General features: G+C 40.8%; 1 protein-coding gene across 2 annotated transcripts in view; it reads left to right on the top strand.

The window, feature by feature from the left end:
• Positions 1-1,864: 1,864 nt before the first annotated feature.
• KANSL1 (KAT8 regulatory NSL complex subunit 1) overlaps positions 1,865-16,000 on the top strand; it is a 185,067-nt gene continuing 170,931 nt past the window's right edge. The window contains exons 1-2 of one of the 2 annotated variants that reach the window (XM_078377828.1): positions 1,865-1,891; positions 7,188-7,331. The gene's annotated coding sequence lies outside the window, so the exon portion shown is untranslated. Of the gene's footprint in view, positions 1,892-2,176; positions 2,548-7,187; positions 7,332-16,000 lie in introns of those variants that run through there. The other variant, XM_073004192.2, reaches the window with a different exon arrangement.

Raw genomic sequence — 16,000 nt, 5'->3', positions numbered from 1 at the left:
CACCTGCAGCATGAGAGCCTGTGCATGTAGTGGTTAGGATGCTGATTTTCTCTCAGTCTTGAAGACACTGGATGATCTTGGGCAAGCTGTACTCTGCAAGCCTAACTACTTTACCTGATCATTGTGAAAATAAAATACGTAAGGAGGAAGAGAGCCATGTATGCCCTTAGAAGAAACGTGTATGTATAGACTTCACTAATAAATAATAATAAATAATAGAAATTAGAAAGAGCTTTTTAAAAGACTATACCTCCCAGAATCCTACAACCAGCACAGCCAGTGCTGAGAGATTCCAAGAGCTACAGCCCAGACAAATAACTTTTCCACGGTCTGATAAAAATATCTGATGCTGAAAAGGTAACAAGGGGTTGACACATTGGTCAGCCAGATGCTTGTGAACCATCCTGAACCATGGTGAAACAGGCATGAATGGACCATCAATCTGACAATCTTCTTCCATCATTCGCTGTTTGCATCCAGGAATGCAGGAAAAGAAGACCCACAGAACTGCTTCCTTGATACAATCAACAACCCAGTGTGATGCCTTGCACCCTATAGTAATCAGCACCACATCCATAGGAACAGCTGACCTGCCTTGTACTACTTTCATATCAGGACTAGACATACATACCTAGTGTGGTGCAGTAATTAGTACTGAGCTAGGACTCATGGAGGCCTGAGTTCAAATCCTCACACAGCGATGCAACTGGCTGGGAGTAACATTGCTGCCACTCACATTATCTCAGCCTCACCTATCTCACAGAGTTGTTATTGGGGGTATAAAAAAAAGAGAGGAAAGCTGTTAGTTTTGCGCCACAAAGCAAAACAAATACAAATATATTGAGAGCTCTGCCACAGACGTATTTATTCTTTTATTGTCTTAGGTGTATACAAAACACATTTCCTAGTTTGTCTGTAGATCACCTAGCAATCATTGCTTCGACTACTGCTGAACAAAAAACAAAAGCAAAAAATAAGAAAGCAGAGGGAAGGAGGTGTCTGACAAGTCACCACTCCAGCCAAGCAAATATTCTCGGCTCGGCAGCCCCCAGCTCCATCCCATTACTGGGGCATTTTTCTTCCTGGCACTAAAGCACAGCAGGCCTTACAAAGAGTAATATGGTTCAGTCCAAACTAAAGCCATCAGCGATCTTTTTGCTGAACCTTTTTCCCTCCCAAAGAAGGTGCATCTCCACCTTTACTTGTAAATGTCATCCAACCCCCTCTTTTCTCCCCGATGCATAGGAAAGGCACAGGCAACGTCCATGCATCCCCTCCCCTCCCCGGTGGAGTTTTTGGTTGTACGTATGTTTGTTTCCGGGACGCCTGGCGCTGCATGCAAAGCGCAACCACGCAACGCGCCTCATCGAAGTCTTAAGAGCATTTTCGTTGCTCCTGTAGGGCCATCCCGCCGTCCCATTTCCTGTCCCCACTCTTTCTCCCCCCCTTCCTTGCCAGAAGGCATTTTAACTCCCTTTCTGGATTTGACAGAGTAGTTTGCCCAGGCTGAGCCTATTGGAATGCTTTGCTGAGGGCTGTTGCATTGAGTGTGCTCCTGTCCTGGTTTCCCACAGGACAGGAGAGTGTGTATTAAGGAGATGTTATATTACGAGGTTGAATGTGTGTGTGTGGGGGGGAGGAACGACCCTATTTAGGTGACCCCCCCCCCAACAGCAGCCCCTTCCCCTCCAAACATCTCAGAGAAACCGAAGCCATGGGAGGGATAAGCCTGAGGTACCAGTATCAAGCCCGTCCTCCAGGCCCACCTCCTGGCTTCTGACTGACATTCCTTCCTCCAACGGGGGCTGCCCAGCTCTTCCGTCGAGCCAATGAGGAGGGAGGAGGGCGGAAGATTTCCCACCCCCACTTCAAGGCTGGTTGAGCTGTGCAGGTAGGTGTCGCGGGTATGGGAGCCGCTTCCAACGTTGGTGCAAATTGTAGGGAAGGGGAAAAAAACAGGATAGAGCCGAGAGGGGGCTTGAAGGGATGAATGCGGGGGAAGGGGCGAAGTATCCGGGGTGGCGGGACAAAAAGGGGTGGGGGGGCGTGACGTTGCACAGGCATGCTACCGGGTGGAGAAGGAGGAGGAAGGTAGCTGGGGAAGGGAATCTCTCCCCCCCCCCCCGCCGGGCGCCGCTGCTCTCCTCACATCCACGCACAAGACATGCTCACTCCCGTCCTGCACGAGAGCCCACAGGCCGAGTTAACACTGGGTGGTCGCCCCCCGTGTTGGCAACTTCGAGCGGGCAGGAAAGGAAAATGGAGCGGGGGGGTGGTGGCGAGAGAAAGGGAGCCGTCTACTAGCCCTTTTGCAAGTGCTTGCCACAGACCGTCTGGGCAGGCCGGGCAGAGGCTGCAGGAGAAGAAGAGAGGAGGGCAGGGGAGGATATGTTTTGTGAGGGGAGGGAGGGAGGGAGGCAACATGGTGTTCGTGGAATAGGCCTTCCACCCCATCTCTTCCCACAGTGAAGTTGGGGTTGGGAAATAAGGCCGAGGGATAAGGAACTTTCGGAAGTTGCGAACGTTTGCATGCAAATAACGAGAAAGGTAAGGCAAGCGTCTGACTGCCCCTCTGCCAGCCTGCTCATCCGTTTGCAGCATACGTAGATATGTATTCGTGTGTGAGTGTGTGTACACACACACACACTTACAGTGAATCACCATGGTTAGTGAGGCAGGCTAGTGAGCCTCCTGGGCCACTGGTGTGGGTCAGGAAATTTTTGTAAAGAAAGGGTCCCCTACAGTGGCAGTGCTGCTTCTTGGGATACCTTTGGCTTGTTAAATGGGGCAGGTTTCATTTGAGCAAGGCTTTCTGTCCCAGAATTCCCTCCCCCCCCAACAAATTTGCTGGGGGGGGCAGTTCTGTATAATGCAAACATTTATTATACATGAATATTTGCAAGCTAACAACACCTTGCTATATATCTGTACTTAAACATAAACATAAAGATATTTTGCCTCCCAGTTTCTGGAAGAAAAACAGGATATAAATGAATACGTCCAGCTGGGTACATTTGGGCTTGAACCTGGGTAAGTGGGTACATAGAACTGTAGTGTAGATGTCTGAGGACTAGAGGTTGGGGTTTTGTGATCTTGGTTTTAAATAAACTTAAACTTTTGCTGTTGCCATTATTGCAGCTGGAAAATTCCTGTTTTTTTTTTAAAGGACATAGGTTGTATCTATATCAGGCAAAAACAAAAGAAAAAGAAAAAAGAAGACAAAAATGTTTTGGCACATTAAAGATTAACTGCTATGTTTCTGTCTGAGGAAGTGGACTTGCTCATGAAAGCTCAGATTAAAATATAGTAGTTAGTCTTAAGGTACCACAAAGTTTTTATCTTCTTTCTTTCTTTCTTTATTTGTTGTTTGTTTTTGCTTGATGTGCTAGCAGAGACTAACACACTACCTTTTCTTAAACTACAACTGAGGTTGTAACAAGAGTTTCAGAATGGAGGTTTGATTATAGCTGTATGGGAATAAGGGGTACACAGAAGTTGGAGTGGAGAATGTTCATAAAATATAAGGGAGGCTGAAATAAGTAGTCTACTAATTATGTTTTTGTGTTCTGATATAATACCACAAAACAAAACATGTCTCAGAAATAGTCATTGAAAAGAAGGTTTAAAAATATTCTCAAAATGTTGAAAACTAAGGAGGCTTGGCCATTTTAACTGCCTTCTTGTTAGTAGTTAAATATGATAAATATTAGCCAAATATGACTTTCAAAATGTGTACTGCTATAGGGCAAAACTAGGAGGATGACACTACAGTCTTATACAAATAAGAAAAGTAAGACCCATAGTGTTCTTGAATATTTATTCACAGATCGATGTATATAAGATTGCAGTTTAAAGAAACTAATTTTTGGAAGCAGGGACCACTTCCTTGAACAGAATTGTGAAAGGGGCAGAAGGAAAAAGTCTTTGTCTTCACTACAGATTTGTTCCAGACAGAAAGAAACTTTGTAACGTGCAAGGAGAGGTCAAATTGCTTCACATTTTCTTCTGGGTTTTCCATTGGAAACTAAGATTTTGGGTTTATTATTAATTCTGTTGGTTTTTTCCCCCTTTCTTCAGCAAATACAGTGAACACACATATGTATACATACAGATTGAGTACACAAAGTAGGAGCTAAGGTGAAGTTAAATTTGTGGAAGTAGTAGCCTAATTATTTCAGGTTGTTTTTGAACATTTTCGAACTATTAACATGTGTGCTAAGAGGAGCTGTACTGAGAGATTGAGGTATAATTTCTATATCTCAGACAAACTTTCCACTGGTTTCTCAAAGCTTTGTTATACCTAAGACATATAAACTAGGCACATGTCTTTTGATACAGCTTGTCACTCACCGCACAAGCATATGTGACTTTGCTAGCATGAGCACTGTGGAGAGCTGGTAGTGTGAATTAATTTTGGTTACTGTAAGTTTCCCTTTTCTCCTCATGAGAGGATAAAAGCATACGTAGTTATAAAAAAACTTTGGAAATACAAGGCATATACATATATGTTATCTTCTGTCAGTTCAGGCAAGGAATGGTTTGCTCTTAGCAATATTTTAACATTGCACAGGCTGAGTAAAAATGACATTCTTTTTAAATGTAGGATTTTCAAAACAAGAGTACTGTCCTTGTTAGGACAGGTTACTTTTCATATTAACTTTTTTTCAAATTACAAATACTTTATTGTTTCATAGCCAATCAGGCTGTATGCACAAACAGAAATTAAACCACTCTTAAAATATAGTATCTGGTATATAACATACATAAATGCATATAAAAAATCAGAAAAGCATAAAAGAATAACATTCTCAGACACGTTTCAAGTTGTAAAATTAAGTTGAAGAGATTGTGAAGAGGCAATGAGTTCCATCTTTCCATTCACTTTTATTTAAATTAAATTCAGGTATGTGGAATATAAGTTTCTGAATTTATTTGGGTATCTGGAAAAATGTTCTAAAATATGCCCACATACAAAGCCCTTTATCAATTTTCAAGACTCATAGGAGCTGTAGCAGCTTCTGTTTGACATGACACTGATTTTGATTTTAGCTAAACAGTATTGCACTTTTTTGCCTGATTTTTATTGGTTAAAGAAAAGGACAGGTGTTTTCACTCCAAATATCAGACTGTGTGCTGTGTTTATATGCATTTTGGAAAGAAGAGCCATCATTAGTTGTCAGTTTGCTAAGAGGTTGTTGAGTCTGTACAGTTGGGTAATTCCTTAAAAATTCTTAGCTTTTTCTTGTAAGCCGTAATAATTGAGAAAGCATTTAATTGGCTGTTAAAACTGCATTTGGTTAATTGCACAAATTAGTGCATATGTACCTGCAGTGTCTTGCTCTCTAAGGATTTCCAAGCATATAAACTAGACACATTAGGTGTGAGAATGTAGTAGTATGGATGCATATATTAATTTTGTTAAAGCTAAAAACAGGAGTAACATTATGTAGATTTCACTGGGCTAGGATGGCAATTGTGTGCTAGGCTGTATTGTTAAGCAGTAGTTGTGAAATACAGTATCTTGAATTCAGCGCTTGGAAATAACACAGTGACTGAAATTCTCCCACACAGCTTTGTGTTTGTAATGACAATGATGTCATCAACAGTGACAAATTGCTACTGATTGAAATCTTCCTTCTGCAATTTTGGGATGCATGTGATTTAACTGCATTGTGTACAAGTTTCATGTACCCTGAAATTGCTTTTAAGCAGTGACGATTTGCTGCTAATGATTGCATCATCATTCTTGTGCACGTGAAGTTCCACAACACGATTTCAACCATAATATTAATTCATTGGGAGAGTTAAAATGAGAGGAACTGACTTTACATTTTACTTTTAACTAACCCAAGAATACCCATGGTTTACTTATCTTTTATCACAATTGAGAAGCACAAGTTTCTTCTGCTTTTTTCTCTGATAATTGATTGAAGATAGGAAATGAAGAGCTATTTAAAGTTTTGGATGATTTTGCAATGACAGCTCTGAATGATAGCTCTGGAAGATTTTGTATCAAGCAGGAATTTAGGTGTGCAGACTGGCTTATTTTTACATGGTACAAGAACTCTGGTATACAGACTACCTATGGTTTCTTTAAACAGCATAAGTAATAATTCAGTGGCCTAAAAGATTTTAGCTACTAACATTAAAATTTAATTAAATGCTGAAGTTGACGACAATTAGAAAAGCATGTTAGTTTCAAAGATCGTATTCCAAGATCTGCTCAATTTATGCAGTGTCTTAAGAAAGCCCTTTTCCTTTGGAGCCAGTACAGCCTATTTGTGAAAAAAAGAAGATATATATAAAGAATCTGATGTACATGCTATGCAGAATTCTGTTGCTCTGGGATTGTGCCCAGCAATGGATAGTGCATATGTAACCACAGTGTCTTGCTCTCTAAGGATTTCCAAACAAATAAACTAGACACATTAGGTGTGAGAATGCAGTAGTATGGATGCATGCTGGTCCTGTGGTTTTCTGGCATAATGCCACTGCATTGTTGGCTTTTTCTCATTATTAATGACAACTATGTGTATTCAGAAATGAAGTCAATGTTTTTCAAAAGCTAATTCTCCCTGCCAACATCCCAAACCAAACTGAGCATGTATGAGATCAGGTACTCAGGTTCCCATTCATAAGTGAATATGCATTGGTCCATGAATTGTAGACGAAGGACAAGCTGGACTTGCATTGTGCCTTCCTGCATAGAGGGAGTTGTTGCAGAAGGAAGATGGGGGAAATGGTACATGCAGCAGTCTAAGAGTGCATTGGTTCTTGGAAGGACTTTTGGGGGGGGGGAATCGTGTTGAGAGTCAGGTTCTAACATCAGGTGAACAGATAGTTGAGCAGCACAAGACCTTTGCTGACTGGATAGCAGGCAAGTGAAAAAAAGGGACAATTATCATTTGAACTGTTATTTGCAGAGCTGGAGGAAAATGTTCTATGGGGACTTCATAACTTCATGGTGTATGTGTCCATTACTGTACTTCGTTTACAACTCCCAGAATCCCCATTCACACTAACTGTGGGATTCTGGGAACTGAAGATCAAGAAAGCAATTTTTCAAAATTCCAGTCCATTCCTGTTCATATTCACCAATTTTGCCTCCACCCCAACCGGTAGACTCTCAGTGTTGCCTTGTGTACTTTTTACATTCATTTTATTTCCACTAATTTCTTCTGTTGCAGTGGTGGGATTTTTCTTCTCATATTTGGAGATACCTGCAGAGCTGCTCATTTGGCAAGAACAGAAGCTCCGTGCTTTGAAGACTTCTAATCTGCTTCTGAATTATTCTCAACGCCATGGAGACTTCCACACTATACTACTACAAGGTAAATGCTTATGTTTGGTTGTATACAGTACATGCTGACATGCAACCTAGTAGCTTTCAATGCAGAGGTAAAAAAACTTGTACATATACATACACATCAGTGTCACTGGACTGCAGTTCCCATGATCCCACACTGTTGGCTGTATTGGCTAGGGCTGATGGAGACTGCAGTCTAACAACATCAAGAGGACCACAAGTTGCCCACCCTGATCTTACAATTTTTTTTGGTCCATCCCTAAGTGCTTCTTCACAGATTGCCCAACCCTTGTATTCATGAGTTATACATTTTTGTGAACTGTGTATTAAATCTGGAGACTCATATTTTAAAGATGCACTTTTTTAAAAGTGTGGACTTCCAGACATGATATGTGAACTGTGCATGGTATAAAACTGATTTTCTGCATTCCAAGCTTAAGACACATGTTAGGTTCTTCAGAATTTGCTGCATAACTTTATGCTCGCAAAAAGGTTTTTCTTGCATCTGATAATACAATGTTATATCTAATTGTTTTATGTGTTGAGGAAGTTGGTTTTTTAATGAATCTGACATAGCTGAAAATTGTTTTACAAATTAAAGAAATATAACACTGCAAATCCTGTAAAATATTCATTTGTTGTATAAGACAAGAACTGCAACATTATGTTAGTGCAAGAAACTAAAACTAGTAGAGTGAAAATGGTAGATATGCTTGAGTGTAAAAACTAAAACATTAAAAGTAGGGAAGTGAAATAAATTCAAATGGATTTGACTTTGTTCCATAAACAAGTAAATTAATCAGTGCAGTTGCCAGAATAAGGTAGATGTTTGGAATTTGTTTTCAATGATGAAGGCAATACTTATCTATAACATTTTGATTATACAGAGGGCATTCTTTGCTTGAGTTATTATGCAGAGAGAGGTTGCTATCTTGGGGGGCAGATTTTAGTCCTCTGTAAATGTTCTTAAAGCATATTTTATCTACATGTCATGAACAGAATGTGTTAGCTCTGTTCCCTTCTGTTGTCCCTTTCAACATATGAAGGCAGCAATTTGGAGAAGGGAGGCTGCATTGACTGTATAGACTTTCCATGTAAGCCAGAACATGAAAAATTGAGGTTCCTGTTCACATGGAGAGCCTGCATGGATGAATCAGCCTCCCCCATGTCAGACTGTTTCTTTTGCATGGTGAAAGAGATGAGCAAGGTTCATCTGCATTCACTGCATGTGGAGAACATATGCTTTAAGAACATTTTCTGGTATCATAAAAAATTTATTTATTCTGGTTGTTGTTTATTGCAGAAAAGGGAAGAGTTGCTTATGAGATTTGTTGCCTCAGATGCTCAGTAACTTGGCTGGTCTTTGGTACTGGACACCTGAACTTTGCTGCTTGGCCTCAGATAGCAAAATAAGTTTTGGACCAGCCCTGACGTCAGCTGGCATCTCTTTCTGCCTGGAATGGGGCTTGCACTCTAAACCAATTACCTCCTGAACTTAACATTTCTGATCTAATAAACCATTAGAAGAGGCAAAGTAATGTTGCTTCTTAGATGAATGTGCAGTACGATATGGTCATATAAATGCACTTGGCTAAGTTATTGCCAAATCATTTGGAAGCAAGACTCTTGAAGAAGATCATGTTGGATTTTATGCCACAACTTCTAATATATAATTCTGCCTTCTTTCTTGAGTGGTGACCTGTTTATTTGTTTTGCTACAATAAAAGGTTGAGAATACTTGGAATTAATTTCAAATTGCAAAATGAGTGTACTTAGCATTATAAGGCATATATGCCAAAGCAAGTTGTTCAGACCTGTTTGATACAGTAGAACTGAATGGAGTGGTAGAAAAGTGAGTGTGTGCTGTTATGGATGTAAGAAGTATCTAGTGTTCTAGTGAGAGGAATGAAATTATGGTTGTGTTTACAGGGTTTTTTTTAACCATTATTCTTTCTGGAGCAATATGATAAATCTGCCAGTGGCAAACTGCTTGGATTTGCTGGAGTGACACCAGTGCATTGTGGGGGTTAAAGTGGTTATTGTGGTAGCCTGAGCTGCAGGCAGTTTCTTGACCAGCCTTGTAAGAGAAGGCAATGAAAATATTTTCTATTTTTGTTATAATTGATGCAGCACATCAGCAATAGTCTACATACAATCAACATTTTTTTTTACTTCCTCTGCTCTCTGCTGAGCAGGGGAAGTGAATATGTTGTCAATTTCCGATGTTATATTTTTCTATGAAAGATTTCCCATATATACTATATGTGTATATTGATCCATATCTGTCTGGGGTGTTGTACTGCAATCAGTCATGTTAAATGGGCTAAACATATATGAATTCCTATAAGTTGATCTATGAAGGCAAGTATTGACAACCCCTAATGTTTAGTTGCGTACAGGGGGATTGAAAAATAAGATATAACAACCCCTTTTTATTCATAATGCAGTTGCCTCCTGGCTGGTCTTAACCAAACTTCTAAGTGGTATGTTTGTTCTTTATTGCTAACATTTATTTTATTATTATTTTATTATATTATTTATATGCTCCCTTTCTCCCCATAGGGGATCCAAGGTGACTCAGAAAAACTTAAACTATGTTTCTGACTTTCAGTCATTAGCTATATACATATGTGCCGTTTGCAAAAAGTGACTGGGATAAAAAATAAATTATCCCAACAAATCAGTTGAGTCGAAGAAGAAACACAGAATACAAAGGAAATAACCAGAATAAAATAGTACAGTGGTGCCTCGCATAGCGAGGTTAATCCGTTCCGGATTAACCTTCGCTATAGCGAAACATCGCTGAACGGGGCAGGAAAAGCCATTGGAACACATTAAACAGTGTTTAATGCGTTCCAATTGGCTCCTTTACTCACCGTTCAGCGATGTTCCGGGATGGCCGGCAGCCATTTTCGCGCCCTCCCCTCGCTTAACGAGGGTGCGAAAACACTGTGCGCGGCCATTTTGGGCCATTTCGGGGCTTCCGGCGGCCATTTTGGGCCATTTCGGGGCTTCCGGTGGCCATTTTGGCCACCGAACAGCTGGTCGTCGGGGCTTCGTTTTGCAAAGATCGGTAAGCGAAACGCTTACCGATCTTCGCAAAGCGAGTTTCGCCCTATCTAAAAGTCGTTGAGCGATCACATTAGCGATCCCAAAAAAGGGATCGCTATGCGATTTTGTCGTTGTACGGTGCGCTCGTTAAGCGAGGCACCACTGTATTTATTTTCGCCATTATGGTAATCTTGTTCTAGCTAGTATAATGTACTGTACTGATACCAATATTTTCTATTTTATTTTATTCCCGGGGCGGGGCAAGAAAGCAGAAATCACATACTCTGGAAAATCAACTATTAGCCCCACTGGGGTAACTGAAATTCCTCCCATTGGACGAATATTGGAATTCACTGAGGATCAGGAAATACAAGAGTTGTACTTTTAAAAATTATGTTCTTACCTTACCTATACAGGAGCCTTCCTTACAAACTTAGAACCTGTGCACCAGAAGGACAACTACAACATTAAATTCTTCAGAATATGACATAAAGTACAGTATTTAGTTCTTAGAGGAAGATAAAGTGAATTTCTGAAACACCTTGCATGTTCTACGAATGTTAAAGACATGTTTATTAATTGTTCTGTGCTCACAGGTTGTTTATGATTAATGGCAACCCTAAATTATTTATTTATTTATTTATTTATTTATTTATTTATTTATTTAGTTAGTTAGTTAGTTAGTTAGTTAGTTAGTTAGTTAGTTAGTTAGTTAGTTAGTTAGTTAGTTATTTGCCACGCACTCTACCCAAAGGTCTCTGGGCGGCTTACAACAATTAAAATTCAACTAAAATGGAAGGGACGTGGTGGCGCTGTGGGCTAAACCGCAGAAGCCTGTGCTGCAGGGTCAGAAGACCAAGCAGTCGTAAGTTCAAATCCATGTGACGGAGTGAGCGCCTGTCACTTGTCCCAGGTGCCGCCAATCTAGCGGTTCGAAAGCATGCAAATGTAAGTAGATAAATAAGGACCACCTCGGTGGGAAGGTAACAGCATTCCGTGTCTAAGTCGGCACTGGCCATGTAACCACGGGAGATTGTCTTCGGACAAAATGCTGGCTCTATGGCTTGGAAACGGGAATGAGCACCGCCCCCTAGAGTTGAACACGACTGGACAAAAATTGTCAAGGGGAACCTTTACCTTTTATCTAAAATACAATAAAAGATAAAATGATTAAAATACAATTAAAATTGCCATCAGGACCCACAGTTGATGTTATTTCACTTAAAAGCCTTCTGGAACAGGGAGGTTTTGACCTGACGCCGAAATGTCATCAATGTCGGCGCCAGCCAAATTTCAGTCGAAAGGGCATTCCATAGTCTGGGGGCAGCTGCCAAAAAGGCCCTTTGTCTACAAGCCATCCCTCTTACCTCCTTGAGTGATGGCTCTTTCAAAAGGGCCCCCTGGCTAGATCTTTAACTGCCAGGTAGGCTTATATGGAAGGAGGCGGTCCTTCAGGTATCCAGGGCTTTATATGTCAAAACAAGCACTTTGAATTGGGGCCGGGCAGCAACTGGTAACCAATGTAACTTAAACAGAATCGGCTTGATGTGTTCTCTAGCAGCCCCACCAGTCACCAGCCACGCAGCTCGATTCTGGACCAGTTGCAGTCGCCAGACCCCACGTAGAGCGCATTGCAATAATCTATACGAGATGTTACCAGTGAGTGTGTAACTGTCATGAGACTCCACTCATCCAGGTAGGGCTGTAGCTGGTACAATTTCCGCAGCTGAAGGAAGGCACCCCTGGCCACCGAGTCCACCTGGGCTTCCAGAGTTAGACTGGGGTCCAGGAGCACCCCCAGGCTGCGGATCCTGTCCCTTAGGGGCAGTGTAACCCCATTCAGAGCAGGGAAATGGCCCTCCAACCTGTCCGGCAAAGCACCCACCACCAAAGCACCCACCACCAGCACTTCTGTCTTGTCTGAATTGAGTTTCAATTTATTAACCCTCACCCACTCCATTATCAGGTCCAGACATGAGTTCAGCACAGAAACTGCCTCACCTGGATTGGTGGAAAACGAGAGGTAGAGCTGAGTATCGTCAGCATATTGCTGACTCCTCAGCCCAAACCTCCTGATGACCTCTCCCAGCGGTTTCATGTAGATGTTAAACAACATGGGGGACAGTACTGAGCCCTGAGGAACCCCATGACATAAATGCCATGGGGCAGAGCAACTGTCCCCCAGCACCTCCCTCTGGACACGGTCAGCCAGGAAGGAATGGAACCACTGTAAAACAGTGCCCCATACTCCCAAACCAGCCAGCCTCTCCAGAAGGACACCATGGTCGTTTAAGCTCTAAATAGTTCTATCATTAGCATCTGTGTTCAGATCCTGCAAACTAAATATTGACATTTCCTTATTGAGTCAATTCTTGTCATGTTAGATCTTCCTCTTTTGCTACTGTCTTTTCTTTGGCTTTTCCTAGCATTATTTTCTTGCCCATATATTCCTGTCTTTTCTTGGTATGTTCACAGTGTGTTAGCCTCAGTTTAGTCATTTTAGCTTCTATTGAGAATTCAAGCTTGACTGGGTCTTGGATCTTGTCTTTCTTGCAGTCCATGGTATCTGTAAAGCTATCTTGCAACAGCAGATTTTGAATTACTCTATTATTATTTTTCAACCTTCTTCATTGTCCAGATTTCACATTCATACTTAATAATTGGGAATAAAATTGTGTGAATGATCTTAGCCTTGGGCTCCAACAACACATCCTTAATTCATTAATTGCTTTATACCCCGTATTTCTTCCACTAAAAAGACCCAAGGTGACACAAGATCTTTCAAAAACAAACATTAAGACCATTAAAAATACAATAAATGACAGTGCTGAAAAACAATTATATTTCATATTAAATCAAACCCTTACACTTAAGGATCTATTTTATTTCCTTCATAGTTGCCTTTCCAAGTCTTAGCCTTCTAAGCTTAGACTAAGATTTCTTGGATGCAGTCTCCATTTTGATTTATGATTGTTGAAGTTTTCCTCTATCTTGATTTCATGTGGATTTCTTCATTTAATATCATTTTTAGAAGGGTTACTTTTGTTTGTTTGTGAGAAAGGAAAATAAAATTATTTTTGGAGTGGACATCTGCTTTCCTCCCTGTATAATGCAAGTCTTTCAATGCTTGGAATGTTTCCAGACCACAGGTGTACTGAAAACACAACTGCAATCATGGCGGATGCTTAGATGGTTCTTTAAATTTAAGCCAGACGACATTTTAGGAGCTCCCTGCTGTGCATGTGTATAAGCATCTGTGACTTTTTGCCCGGGTGATGGCGACAGAGCCTACAAAAACTGGCTGATTCCTTTTTGCAATCACATGGTCTAAACAGTCAACTACCTTTCCCAGCAGTCCTTGCAGCAGCTGCATTGTTTTCTCTCCCTGTCTTATTTGCTGCTCATTTGGCTTGCTAGTACCTGCATATTACAGAAAGGGATGAGATGCATGGAAGAGGCAGCTGTGCCGCCTTGTGGCTGCCCAGAGCTGTATAATCTGCAGTATTAAGCAGCACATATTTATGCTGCTGCTGTTGCTATTATACATTCCATGTTCAAAGCAAGGGCCTCTATTATTGGCTGTACTTAAACTCATACAAGCAAGGATTCTTTAAAGCTGAGGAATGCGCATGTAAATCTTTTGGTGCAGGAAAAAAATGACCACCATTGGCTCTTTTTGTATCTTTTCAAGCATTCATAGCTATCTTTTTAGCAAGTCTTTGCAGAACTAATTTATACTTAATCCTGTTTTCCCTCCAGTTTTGTGTATTATGAAAGAATACAGTAAAAAAAATACTGAGGTGGAAATGGAGTAATACTTAAAAATAGCAAAGATGTGCCATAATAATTTACATAACCAGGGACCATACAAAAATTAAACAGCAAGTATGAGTTGACTCTTGTTTTTATAATATAGGCAAGTTATGATATTAGATCAGTAAGTTCTTCTCAATATACAACTAAGTATTGTGTTAATGATCTGTTTAGAGTTATGCCCCCACAGTGCACTTTCTGCCAGAGGGCCAAAAACCAAAACCAAAATAAAACAAAACAAAAAGACCTGTGATTCCTCATCCAAGCTACCTCTCTGCTACCTTTCAGTCTGTATGCCTCCATTATAGAATTAATCGCGTGGAAGCAACCAGAGGACATCCTCTATTCCTGACCTCTATATGCTGAGTGAGGTCTGAACATAACTGTGTTCAGTCTCTCTTCAGATTTTCTGCAGACAATATAGGGAAGTCAGAGATGGGCTGGAACATGCATCTTCATATCTCCTCCCCATGTTCAGTTTTGTAGCACTAATAAAGAGCTCTAATAACACTATGGTATGAAAGAGCAGACCTTTCTATTTTAATACTAGGTCAAGCATTAGACATTAAAACCAAGATTTTTCTCCCTAATTGTTCTATGTTAGGTTTATTGACTGATATATTAAGTTGCTTAGTTCTATATTATTTATTTAATTAACTTTTTGGTTGATGCAAATGGATATGTTCTGACCTATTTGATCTCATCCCTCCTGACTGCTGTGATTTTCTTAGCCAATCTGCTCTGAAGGTGTGTTCTGTCTGGGAGCATAGGGAAAGCACAAATTAGGTGAATTAGATACTCATCTAATTCAGTTTATCTAATGACCCTCAAGAGTACTAGGGTAACAAGAGAAGTAAGGATTCCCTAAATGCCCCCAGGCATGACTCAGCAGGTTCTAAAGTGTAGTGATGAAATACCTGAGTTGTGTTATAGGAAATCTTGATTTGATCAGGGCGCCTTTGGATGTAACCTCAGTGGTGTGGAAGTCTTTACAATGTGTTTCAGGTATCCATCAATCTGACAACACTGGGATCCCTAGTTGACATTGGAAGCATTAATGTTGTGGCTTTTGCTTATGCAGTGCCCAAGATTAGAAGCCGAGACAAATTGGAAATGGGGAGGAGTTACAGTAAAGACCTCTCCAATATTACGTGGAGCTTCTTTTAATACTGGAGTGGGAAAGACGTGAGCGCCAGTGGTTTCTGTGCTAGCAAAGTGGTGGCTTCTGCCATTTACACATTGTACTGTGTACATATACACATTGCAACGTATACATTGTCCGTGGGAAGGTACTTTCTTAAGTTCCAGGTTCTGAGATGCATGAAATATGTAGGACGGTGCCTGGCAGATACAAAGATGATGCCTGGTGGGACAGTGAAACCTACAAACGAACTGAAAATACAATTTAAAATCAACACACAGATTTTTTCTCCAGTGAATATCCAGTGAACAATTGGGTCATAAGTTACGGAGATTTGGGTTATTAGGTTGTGAAGGGAGAATAATGGAGAAAAACAGGGGAGAGAAAATGCAGGCTTAGTCTGCATTCCTGATCAAACAAATTCTTATTTGTCTGCATTTAAGTAAGTTTTTGTGATCATCTCTGAATATTTATAACAGTAAGTCTAGTACTTAATATTATACAGGTCATTGTGAGTTCTCTCACTGAAGAGGTGGGTGGAAAGCAAAGGGCCACTCCCTTGCATAGGAGCACTTTGTTTTTGCCCCCCCCCCCGCATACAGAGGGAGTAAACCACCCTCTTCCTCTCCGAGCAGTAATCATGCCATGCTGCACAGAGTGGTGCAGATTTTCCACTCTCGCAAGAGGTA

Source organism: Pogona vitticeps, chromosome 6 (assembly GCF_051106095.1).
Source record: "Pogona vitticeps strain Pit_001003342236 chromosome 6, PviZW2.1, whole genome shotgun sequence".
Classification (NCBI taxonomy): Eukaryota; Metazoa; Chordata; class Lepidosauria; order Squamata; family Agamidae; genus Pogona; species Pogona vitticeps.
Note: the sequence above shows the minus strand (reverse complement) of the source record. Positions and strands in the feature narration are given on the sequence as shown.